The 12522-nt window shown below is 42.7% G+C and overlaps 1 long non-coding RNA gene across 1 annotated transcript; it reads right to left on the bottom strand.

Annotated features, from left to right (window-relative positions):
- Positions 1-1834: 1834 nt before the first annotated feature.
- Positions 1835-2599, bottom strand: LOC308414166. Its single transcript, XR_013974864.1, has 3 exons — positions 2404-2599; positions 2168-2300; positions 1835-1906 (listed from the first exon to the last, which is right to left on the bottom strand). It is a non-coding gene; the product is annotated as an uncharacterized lncRNA (long non-coding RNA).
- Positions 2600-12522: the final 9923 nt, after the last annotated feature.

Here is a 12522-nt window from a genome sequence, read left to right as displayed (position 1 = left end):
AAATAGTACTTGACCGCTTTCCGGACCCTGAGAAATCAGGAAGCCCAGGTCTGATTAAGTGAGATGAAGTTGGGATCTGAAATTTAAGGCAATCTTTGCAACAGTTGAATCACCTCAGGTGGAGTTCCAAGACGGAAATCAAGAGAGTTGCGGGGGAAATGAGGAAGTGAGTCTCCTCAGAGTGGCAAGAAGTCAGCCACCAAACTGATGCCTCCCAGAGGTGAAATGGCTCTCTGTCTGAGTGTGTGGGAGGAGGGAGGATGGGGTGGGGGAGGGGGACCGGCTTTGCTGGTCCAGCTCTGGGGGGATGGGTCGGCTGACAACTTGGAGTTGCAGTCAAACTCTGCGCCTCACATACCTCGACTCCACCTCTGCCCCAAGCGCTGCAAGCTTCACTCGCGGTTTATTCTACTGTTTTTGTCTGACCTTTAATTTTACACTCGGACCTTATCCCAAACACATAACCTAGACGTAAAAAATACGGTCAGCTCAAACGAAATCCATATCAGGAGCACGTAGAAGAGAAGTACAGCAAAGGAGAGGAGGGGTGGGGAGGAACAGAAAAGGAAGTAAAAGGCAACTTAAGGTTTTACCAGATTTCAATTTTATCCTTACTGGGTAAATCCGCTTCCATTTTTTCCTAAACAGCGCCACCTAGTGTCCACCATACTTCATTGACTTTTTTCCTTTTACCTTTTGCTTTGGGTGGGGGCAGGGGCGGGGACCGCAAGGATCAAGGAAAAAGGGCGCGGATGCCCTTAGGTTGAGAAAAATAACCTAGAAAACAAACTATACAGTCTTGGCGCCATTGAAGTTTTAAAGATGTATTTTGAAAACATTAAATAAAAGGCTTTCAAGAAGCAAAATAATTTCAGATGTCTTATGAGATGACCGCTTCCGTACACATTTTCTCAGGCTTACGGCTATCAGCATCATTGAGACCTCCCTTTCGAAAATCTATTGCGTGTTTTCATGTCTGAGAATCATAAGAAATAAAAAAGAAGTTAAGAAAATTTTCCTCCCTCATTTCAGTGCTCAGCCCACCCACAGCGAAGACTGCAGGGGAGACGTTGACATTTGCCTTTTGCTGAGGAAAGTGTGGAGTGCGGAGTTGGCATGAAGGAAGGGTTAACAAACGGCAGACTAGTCCCTCTCTTTTAAGCGTCCTAGGCGGTTTGGGGAGGCTCCAGGTAGCGCGGGCGGAAACACACACACACACACACACACACACACACACACACACACGGGGGGAGCGTATCCCGCTCAGGGCAGTGATTTAGCCTAAGAAAACCGTCTTAAACAAATCAAATCAGTTATGTGCAGCAGGGAAGTTATCAAGTGGAGGGAATCCTTGCAGCGCAGACAGACCCCTCAGCAATATTTGCCGAGCGGGGCTCCGGTCTCCGCTGCCAGCGCTGGGGACAGGCATCAGGCGGTGCTCAGCATCTGTGAGCTGCGTTTCTCTGCACACGTTAACAATCAAGTTAATTGAATTCATTGGAGTTTAGCAGCGGCCTCTAGCTCCGAGAGGGCTTTGAATGGCCAATTTCTCTCTCCCCCCCCACTCCTCCCCGCCTCCCATCCCGCCCAGTCCCTCCCCTCCGGGTTCCCCAGACTACACCTCCCTCCTCCACTCCCCTCACCCCCACTCCCTCCTCCGTCCTATTAAAACACCCACCGGCTCACTTGTTAAGACCCCCTTAAGTTGGAGGAGGCAGAAAGGCAACAACAGCGAAGGAGGAGAAGTCAAGGCGTCTGGAAAGAATTACCCAGTCCTGACTTCGAGCAGCCCATTGAACCGGGGACTTGAACCAGCCAAAGACTTCTCCATTCTGCTCTTGCTAGGCTCTGCTGAGTCGTCACCGGGCTTTTAGGTTGATGTGGGGGGAAAAAAAGAGACTCTGCGCTGTCGGAGGGAAGGGGATTGGAGCAAATATCAAAACAGGGGGAAAAGTTAATTTATTTTTAAAGCACATTTAGCAAAAAGAATTAGAAGACTGAAATGCGACGGAAATTATAAAAGCGAATATCAGTGCAATTTCTTCTCAAAGAGGGGAGAACCCAAACATTTAAGGCTCTCCCCCTCTTTTTTTTTGTTTTAAATGTTGTTTTTAAATTTCTTATTTTTTTTGGCTGGTCGTCTCAAATTCATCTGATTTCTTATTACCTCAATTTTGAAAACTTCCTTCCACGACCCTCCGGGACCACACAGACAGGCGGGGGACGAGTCTATGAGCAGGAGCTGAACAAGGTACGTTATACAGGCGCGTTTGGGTGAACTTTGAATGCCTTAGATAGGTCTGGGGTAGAGAAGAAATGATCAACAGAGTTTTTGAAAAAATACCTAGTTTCTATAGAAATATTTGAGGTCTGAGGTACCCCCCCCCCCGCAACAGACAGTACCTTAGGGAATATTGCCAATCACTATCGATTCTCGCAGCATACCCTGGGTTTTTATCATCGGGTGAAATCCGCTGCCTTTCTGGGCGCACAGGTAACTTGCGTGGCCAAGGAACGCTGACTGTCCCGAGGTGTACTTTTCCACTGGGCATCTTCCCGAGCGTCAAAGGGGCTCCGGAGTTAGAAAACAAGGATTTCCACTGTGTAAGGAAAATTCATCTCACAGCTGCCGTTACCTTGCTACTCTTCCCTTCTTTCTCCCCCACTCTCCCCACCAGTATGTAGGCAGGAACACCCAGACACACTTCTGTGAGGGGCGGGGGGGGGCAAACAACAACAAAAGCTCAGTTTTGGCGTTCATTGAAAGGGTTAAAAGATCCGGGCTTCCAGCAAGGTTTGGCTGGAAGAGACCCCAAGGAAGCAAAGTCCTGCGCCACCTCCTCGCTACCATCCTGGTTCATCCACTCCCCCCTTTTCCATGGCCTGCACTTTTTTTTTTTTTTTTTTTTTTTGCAGTCTCGAAACTCTATTAAAGTATCAGGCAGCGAGCATCCGGGCACAGTCACCCCGCGAAAGCCTTTCTGGGGCGAGGGGTTCTTCACGCAGGCTGTGGCATTCGCTGCTGGGGCAGAGAGGAGAGCGCGCATCCCTCCTCGCGCTGGACGGCCCGCCCGCAGCCCATGGGCAGGGCGTGCGCGGGGACAGCGCTGCGCTCCCGCAGCTGCAGCCAGTCCCGAGCCAAATCCGACGTGGCACGGAGCACGCTGGCGTTTCTTTCCTCCGATGCAGCTGGAGACGCTGTTGTGTGGGGGATCTGGGGACTCTGTCTGTAGCCCCTTGCCCAAAGTAGGGTCGAGGGGCCCTGGGAGCCTGGGAAGAGGTGGGAGGAGAGCCAGAGACGGGATAATCAACACCTTGGGCCGAATTCGTCACGGTGGTTCCCGCCCAGAGTGAGCCAGGGCTTAGAAACCAGTCTGGGTGAACCAGAGGGCGGGTCTGAAAGGAGGGTCTGTGTAAGGGTGAGAACTTCGCGGCGACAGAGGCGGCTTCCTCTGGCCTAAGAAAGGCAGCCCAGGGGAAACAGCTCTGAAAGAACCATTAAGACTTGGAAGAAGGGCTGGAAGCATAGGCGGCGTCTGAGGACGAAGGCTTCTAAGACCCAGGTCTCATTACATAGTCGGAGGTGCCCGTTTCCACCAGCACCGCTCTGGGTATCCCCCAAACTCCGGGGCACACTATCCTGACTAGGGTTCCCGTGCCACTAGGAAGCCAGCCGCAGCAGCCGGTCCTGACTTGGGACTTGTAGAAGCCCAGGAGGCTCCGCCCCGCCTAGCTCACTTCACTACCTCCTGGGACCCTTGACTGCCAAATGAGTCTCTGTAGCAGCTGCACAGAAACGCTACACTCCTCCAACCCACGTGGCTGGGTTGGGATTGCATTTGATGTCACACCCTGGGAGGGGTGTGTGATGAAATAGATTTGGAGGCTCTGATTGGCCTGGAAGCTCCCCCTCCTCCCTTCAGCCAGAGTCCAGAGTTTATATGCTTATTCAAGGTCTGCTTAGTGTAAAGGAAACAGTAGATGGGCTTCCCTGAAGTGGGGAGACCAGCTTCCCAGCCCACTGTAGATTTCAAGGCTTAGCCTGGGATTTCCCACTGAAAAGAGGCATCAGGCAGTATACCTTTGGGGGTGTTAAACCTAGGTGTGATTCGTTTTAAATGGGTTCTTTTAAGAATAATATTTGAATTGAAAGTTGCATTTCTGTGGAGTGGGCTAAATGCCCATGATCAGGAGCCGGTTTATGGATGAGGTTTTATATTTAGCAAAAATCATTGGGTTGAAAAGAACCCAAACTTTAATCCTTTTTTTATTTGTCGTCCGTCCAGCCTATGCAAAATGACTCGTTCATAAACGTAATGTTTACATTTTCCTAGATAAGATTAGTAATTCAAATGAGATCGTGTTTTTGAGTACTAATAATCTTCTCCACCCACAGGTGTTCCTAGTGGATAGAAAGGTTCTTTTACACTTTTCACTGAAAAGTTAGAGACATAAAGAACAGATGTGGTGTATTTATTGTGTGTCCCATGTTTGCAATTCTAGACGAACCCAAGTCCTATGTGCAGGTTCTGAATTAAAGCCTTGTATCTGGAATATCATCTTTCCTATTCTTGTTCCTATAAATATTATCAAAGTTAGATTAACTTGAGGCATGCATTGTAAATGTATTGATTAGATATATTGTACCTAGTTTGTTTCTTAACAGATATAAGTATCTAAAGCTTAACCTAAACTTTACCAAATAAAGTCATTAGCATATAAAGTCCAAATGTGTAACAGATTAGTGATTAGCATCACATTTGAATATCACTCTCCAGAAGGTAAATATACAGTCAGCTGCTGTCCAGGAAAGCAGGACTTGCCCAACGGATGACTAAGAGAAAGCTACTTGAAAGTACGTTAGGTTGCCCTACTCTTTGCTGACTCTGTAGGATGGAACTTGACAAAACTGAGATTCATAATTACTTTTCCATTTGTGTTATCTGTACCAACAAAGAATTTTTTTTTTTTTTTTTTTTTTTTTTTTTTTTTTGGCACTGTGGGTTAAATCTATATCTTGAATTCAAAGTGGAGCTCCCCTTTGGGGATTTTTATTACAAATACAGTTTCAAATCTGAGAATGAATAATAGGAAGTTGCAAATTATTAACTTCCTATATCTTTCATAATATGCAGTCCACAGATTAATGTCATGAGGGACTAATAATATGGTCTGTGTCTTTTCTGAGTTCTTTTCAGCCATGCACTCCTGGGCTGTGCTCTTCCAAAAGCTGTGAGAATAGGGACAGAGGTCCTGGAATCTGCTGCATTAACTGAATAGGGGTTAGAGCTTCCTACAAAGCCCTTGCCATAAGTTACCACAGTTTGCCTTTAATCCTTTGCTTGGTCACAGAAACCTGTATAGAATGAGTGTGGTCTTGCTATATGTACGTTTACATTGTTTCCCAGAGCCTGGACATTTGTGTTGCAGGTTTTTGTGTAACATTTTTACCTAAAGATCACCTTTCTTAGCCCAAGTCAACTCATTGTGATGTCCTCTTCCCCTGTGCATACTGTGCGGGATGGTGGAGTTCAGGAGCCACGAGCAGATGGAAGCCTGACATTGTAGAAGCCCTGATTAAAACATGGCGCCACTGAGAGACATCTGAAACCCCAGGTTCCATTAGAGGCAGGGCTGTTAAAAGGCTTGTGTTCAGGTGCTGCCTAGTTGGCTCCAGGATCCTTGGTAGGAAACGTGAGGTTACAGTCAGCAAGGCAACTTCAAAGAGCATCAATATTCTCTACCATGAAGACTTGGTTTCCCATGCTCTTCAACTGCTAGGTCGGATTTCTAGTTCCAAAAACTAACAGAAGGAAAGCACGTAATGGTCAAGGAGGACTCTAACTCTGCAGCGCAGTGACCACTAGCCCATGCTGTGCTGCTTTGTTAGAATCCTGTGCTACTCTGGTTACCGCTTGTGTTGGGGGAATGCTGGTGTGATCAGCAACGTGCCAGTTGATTTTATATGTCTCTAAGTCAGTTTTATCTACAGCAATAATTGGCAACTGCTACGTTTTCATCTTTCATTCATTACCGTACTTTGTTCATGACAGAAAGTTACCCCATGGAAATACCTTTTACTATGAAAATGAAAGTGGCCATTATCTTTGCTGATATATCAATGGAATGCCTGTATCAATTCTCCCCGTTCTAAAGGTTGCACATAGCATGTAAGGCCTATAGGATTAAAATGAAGCACTTATAAAATATTTAAATGAATTTGTGGTAAAAAAAGCTTATGTCCCATATATAAAACTTATATATGGCTTTATATATCAATAGAGCTTGGAGCAAAACTTTTGATAAAGAAATATTCTTTAAGGGACTCCTATCATCCTGTGTCTTGATGTGATTACATATTGGTCATAACTTTGAGTCCTTAATGTTTGAAAATGTAATAAGGAGAAGAGAAAGCAAAAGTTTAATTTACAAATTATTATTCCTTATTTGCATTAAAATGGTGCTTTATATCAACAATAATGACCACAAAAATATGTTTAAATACCATATTTCAAGTAAACATGCATTTTAAGAAAAGAGAATTGCAAAGATCTCATTAATAGTTATTTCTAAGTATCTGAATGGGATTCTCCGTTTTGTTGGTCTCATTTTTTTTTTTTCATGACTCTACATGATAGCTCTATTCCATAGGTTAGAAAACTGAAAGTAGCCTATCTCACGCACTTTGTTCACAGTTTTCCAGTGATTAAAAGGAGAAACTAGGATTCACTTTCAACTCACTCTCTTTCCTTAGGCCACATTCTCTGGAATGAATGACAAAGCTGGGTTTGAGCATAAGTACATCCGATTTCAAAACTTTTACTAATTTGACCAAGGCCTCATAATCTCTCCAGTTAAGGAGTCAGCATACATGCACACATACACAAGTCATTAGAGCCAAACTATAAAGCTGTGTGAAGATTAGTGAACAGAATTGGGCCTTAGGGAGCAGCTTTTCAGGGCATAAAAGATGATCTTCTTATTCCTCACACCCCAAACATGACCCCTATACTCATAAAGATGCTCAGAATGCACTTTGTAATTGCTCTCAAGGATCATACGTATCTTCTGTCTTTATTATCTTTATTGTCCCGAAGTCTTCTAGAGCTGGCCTGGGACTCCTCATAGCCATTAAAGTGTAGACACTGGGAAGGTACCATCTGACCTAATCTCAGTTGCTTTTTCTACATGCCCATGCAACAGATTTGAGGGAAGTTCAGCTTCCCAGATCAGATGTCGAGGAGAAACCCATGAGAACTCTGTTCCTCAACAGGGTCCCAAGACAAGAAGAGCAGCTGACAGCCTCTTCTTATTCAATAGCTTCCTGTCTTTATGACATAAAAGGTCAAGGATGAGGAAGAGGCTCTGTCTGATGCTTACTGACTCATGTGTGGGAGATGGGCTACCAGCAAAGCTTTGTCTCCTTCACAGGGGGCTGCACTTGGAACAGTAGCATCTTTCTCATGGCAAGGCGGGGTTTCTGCTGCTGCCACTGAAATTGCACTTGCACAGATGGGCCAGAAGCTTATTCAGAAGCAACACTCTTTCCCATGTTTTCAGGATGCATGCTTATGGGAAAGTCCAGAAGCCCAGGTGGTTTTGAGTATTGCCTGGCGGAATATTCTCTACACACCATAGTTAAAAGAATACATCTTGAAGTTCTTCTGTTCTTTCTTCATGAGATTCAGTTTTGATTAGTTTGTTTTAGCTAGAAACAAGACATTTCTGCTCAATTTTCTCATAAGGATTCAAAATTTTTCATAAAGTGCCATCTAAAGTTTTGGACCTACTCCTGGTTTGTGACATTGGAGAGGTCACTTCAGTGCTCAACATGTTGGTTTCTTTGTCATATACATGTATTATATTATGCGATTAATAACATGCTTGCCACCTATAGATATTAAGGTAAAAAATGTTATGCCCTAAAATGAAGCAAAAACCTTTCTCTATCACTTGAGGCAAATACATGATAAATGAATGTTAGCAGCCACTACAAATGGGATGATGATGACAATGCTGGTGCTGTTGCTGCTGCTGTTGAAGATGATGATGATGACGATGATGATGATGATGATGATGATGATGATGATGATGATTATGGCAATTTTGGTAAAATATCATTCACTCCATAGATGTTTAAGACAAATTAACTATAAGTCAGGCAATATTTTATTGTCATGGTATACATTAGTAAAAACAACAGGTAGGTAAATACATGGATGAATAAACAGAAGGGAGGACGGAAAGACAGACAGATCAATAGATTGTGAGATTATACTATATTTGAGTAACGCCTCTCACATTTTGTTTTAACAAAGATTTCTGGGGAGAATGGAATTTACTAAGTAATTGCTCTCAAGTCCAACTCCAGTTGTCATTTAAAGTCAATGAGCTAAAAATCTGTCCTGCCACTATCCAAATTCAAGTTTTACATTTTCAATATTTATAGAATGTCCTAAAACATCTTAGGATCTAGGACTGGAAATAGCCCAGCATCCTTAACTGAACAGAGAAGCCACATAGACATGTTCTTCTTTTATTAGGAAAGTAGGTTTCTGTAACAGAGTGTTTGAATTAAGGATCATCTCAGGAAGTTTTACACATATGGTGCCCACATCTATGACATTGCTCAGAGCAATTAAACAAAAACCACACACACACACACACACACACACACACACACACACACACACACGCACACACACACAGGTTCTGTGTGTCACTCCCTGAGATCAGTGCATCTGCTTGGTGAAGCAGGCTTCATGGAGTGTTTTTTGCCCTCTGGCCTGTTCTGAGATGCTCTGCGTGCCTTACCAGGCATGGCTGAGCTGTAGCGGGAAGATAAAGATTCAATTCTAACCACATTTCTGCAGTTTGTTAGCAACTTTCCCAGGCTTCAAAAGGACATTCTGTAGACGCCTATGATGTAAGAGGGTGTTCCCGCCTCAGCTGAGGCCAGCAGATGCTATGTGAACACTCTCTGCATCCATGTGTGCTGATAAAAGGCAGGGAAAATGTGAATAATGGAAGACTGGCAGGCTTCTCTTTCGCTGGTGATGGTGATTTTTGAGCACAAGCTAAGCACACACTTAAGCTTCTCCCTGGCAAATGCTTTGGTCCCCTTGAAATGTTTCACTCTTGTGAGAATGACTCATGTCTTGGAAATGATGATCTCCAAGTCTGGTGCTTACAGCACCTTTAGGCATGGTTAATGCGCCCTCTGGGAGTGTTCAGCATCCTGTCTGCTGGCTGTGGCTATGTCAATTAACAAGGGATGGCGTTCCTCGCTCACCTCTCACAGAAAACTTTTCTCCCAGCAGGTTTAGCTTTGCATTTGTGCCAAGGTTGCTGTTATCAGAGCCCCATACCGCACACTGTGGTGTCCTGTATATCTGCTCAGAGTGTAACTCACATCAGTAGTTTGTTTAGGATGTTTTTTCAGTTTTCTAGCCAATGATCCCTTTAAAGTGGGTTGTGACTCTGGATTTTGGAAACACTGTTTGACTTTGCTCCTTATTCTGGATTTTGGAAACACTGTTTCACTTTGCTCCTTATTCTGGATTTTGGAAACACTGTTTCACTTTGCTGCTTATTCTGGATTTTGGAAACACTGTTTCACTTTGCTCCTTATTCTGGATTTTGGAAACACTGTTTGACTTTGCTTGTTATTCTAGATTTTGGAAACACTGTTTCACTTTGCTGCTTATTCTGGATTTTGGAAACACTGTTTCACTTTGCTCCTTATTCTGGATTTTGGAAACACTGTTTGACTTTGCTGCTCATTCTGGATTTTGGAAACACTGTTTGACTTTGCTCCTTATTCTGGGTTTTGGAAACACTGTTTCACTTTGCTGCTTATTCTGGATTTTGGAAACACTGTTTGACTTTGCTGCTCATTCTGGATTTTGGAAACACTGTTTGACTTTGCTCCTTATTCTGGGTTTTGGAAACACTGTTTCACTTTGCTGCTTATTCTGGATTTTGGAAACACTTTTTTACTTTGCTCCTTATTCTGGATTTTGGAAACACTGTTTCACTTTGCTGCTTATTCTGGATTTTGGAAACACTGTTTGACTTTGCTACTTAGTCTGGATTTTGGAAACACTGTTTCACTTTGCTCCTCATCAGTTGATTTGAAGAGTCTGATGAGCATGATCATATTCATGTAACAGAAGAAGATGATGTCTACAAAGTATCTCTGCCCTACTCTGCATTATCTTGGTTGTACTAAGCTTAATGAGATTCATATATATATATATATATATATATATATATATATATATATAATTAAGTAATTCAATTATTGTTGACTATAGTCTGTAGAGCTATAGAGCTGCCTTGATTGGTGAGTGACCACATTCCATATTTATGCAATAACCAATCTCTCTTTTCATCCTGGGGTGATATATTGACCCAGAACTTCCCTGAAATACACTCAAACCAGAGGAAGATGAAGATTGGAGGGAGACTTATCTTTTAATTTTTTCTCTCTTCTATAGGAACAGACACGTCTTAACTTTTCAAAGCCCCCAATGCCATAGCTCCACCATATTGTCTGTAGACAAAGAGAGGTAACATCACTGGTGGAAAGACCCACAGCAACCTCTGAGCAGTGGAATACATACCCACTTAGGTATAATTAGATGCAATAGAATGCAGAAAACGGCCACACAGTTCTTAATGGCCAATATGATGCCATATTCCTATGTCGTATTCATATTTATAGTTGATAAGAATTAGGAAACTGTAAGTAACATATCAAAGAAGAGATTTTTATAGATATAATTTTGTGTCAAATTTTCCATTTACAACAAAATCATTCAGCTTCATAAATTATTATGCATTAATGATATGCAAATCTGACCAAATCCCAAAGTAGATGGGAAAATCTGAAGAAAAGATCACTGCATTTATAAAAATTATGCATGGTAGCTCATTTCTACAAGGGAGGGTGTTAAAATAAAAAAAGGTTTGTGAGGCAAAATTCCAGTGTTTAAATTCAGATATGTTTTGGGAAATACAAAAATAAAAAGCCCCTCTCAACCTTAAATTACTTAAAACATTTTAAGAGAGATATACACAGATTCTTGGGGTTAACTGTCCAGATGACTTGGCAAATTCCAAACCAGTGATTAACCTTGACTCTAAAATAAATAAATAAATAGATAAATAAATAAATAAATAAATAAATAAATAGATGTTGTCATCTGGTTTTTACATTCAGGTACAATCAGGTGCATATGTACTTGCACACACACACACACACACACACACACACACACACACACACACCAACTTTATTTGCAGAATTTAGGAGTAAATGAGGAGCTAAAACAGGCTTAACATTTAGCTGCTAGATATTTTCATTTAGTTTGGACTTCAGCTGTGGGAATCCAGGGGATGTTATTTCTTACCCAATGGTTTGATTATTCTAACAGTACACATTTTGTTCTATGATGCTGCTCTTTTCCTGATCTTCATGACCGTATCAACTAACAGGGGTGTGTGGAAGTGACAGACATCTGAACTCAGGAGCTTTGAAAGATCTTTACACAGGACACCTAGGGGTAAAGAATCCTAAGGTCAAATCGGAATTTGCAAAATATGAACACTGTCATTGAACAAGTCTTATAAAACAAACACACAAACACAAACCCTGAGACCCATAGGCATGAGATGACCCATGCAAGGTCACAGCACAAACTGATAAGCTAGTCCCAGAACTCAGACTCTCTAATCTCTAACCCCGTCCAGATGCGTAGACAAGATGTCAGCCTAGGGACATGCGTTCAAGATGAAATGAAGTCATAGTTGGGAAATTCAGCAGAGTCTCCTGTGGATTTGTTACTCATCTGTAATTAGGGACTGAAGAAAGTATTGAGCAGGCAAAAGGATTGCTTTACATTTAGACAATTTTAGTATGACGCCTTGCTGTGGCCATATACAGAGAGAGCTGCCATTGAAGTAGCATCCGGAACTCTGAAAACAACATATTAGGGTATGTATTCAGTGCATTGAGACATATACTAGTACTTGTTTGAGGACTGAGATAGTCCTGTGAGTTGTATTATCTGGGCATCCTGACTTTACAGATGTGCCCTGGTGTCAACATAATGAGTTAAGTAAGAAGCTAAGTATTGTAATTGCTGAATGTTGTGTGTGTATGGGGGGGTATTGATGGCCTGCTGGGGAATTGTTTTCATCACTGTTGCATCTCCTGATAGGCACCATGCACACATTGGCAGCAGTAAGCAGATCAAATGGACTAGAAAAAAAGAGAAGTTCATGAAGGTGTGAGGAGGCAGCATGGGACAAGTTGGGAAGGAGGAAGTAGGTGTTAGAATGGATCAAGCACGTTGAATAGGTGTACGAAATTACAAAACAACGAATATAAAATGAATAAAACTAAAGGGGTAGACCCCGATGTTCTTTCTAGAGCTCTTCCAGCCACCCATGATGTCTGTATGTGATGCGCAAGGGACCAGAGTGGCTAACCACAAGTTATCTCTGATTCCGTTGCAG

Source organism: Micromys minutus, assembly GCF_963924665.1.
Source record: "Micromys minutus genome assembly, chromosome: 33".
NCBI classification, from domain to species: domain Eukaryota; kingdom Metazoa; phylum Chordata; class Mammalia; order Rodentia; family Muridae; genus Micromys; species Micromys minutus.
Note: the sequence above shows the minus strand (reverse complement) of the source record. Positions and strands in the feature narration are given on the sequence as shown.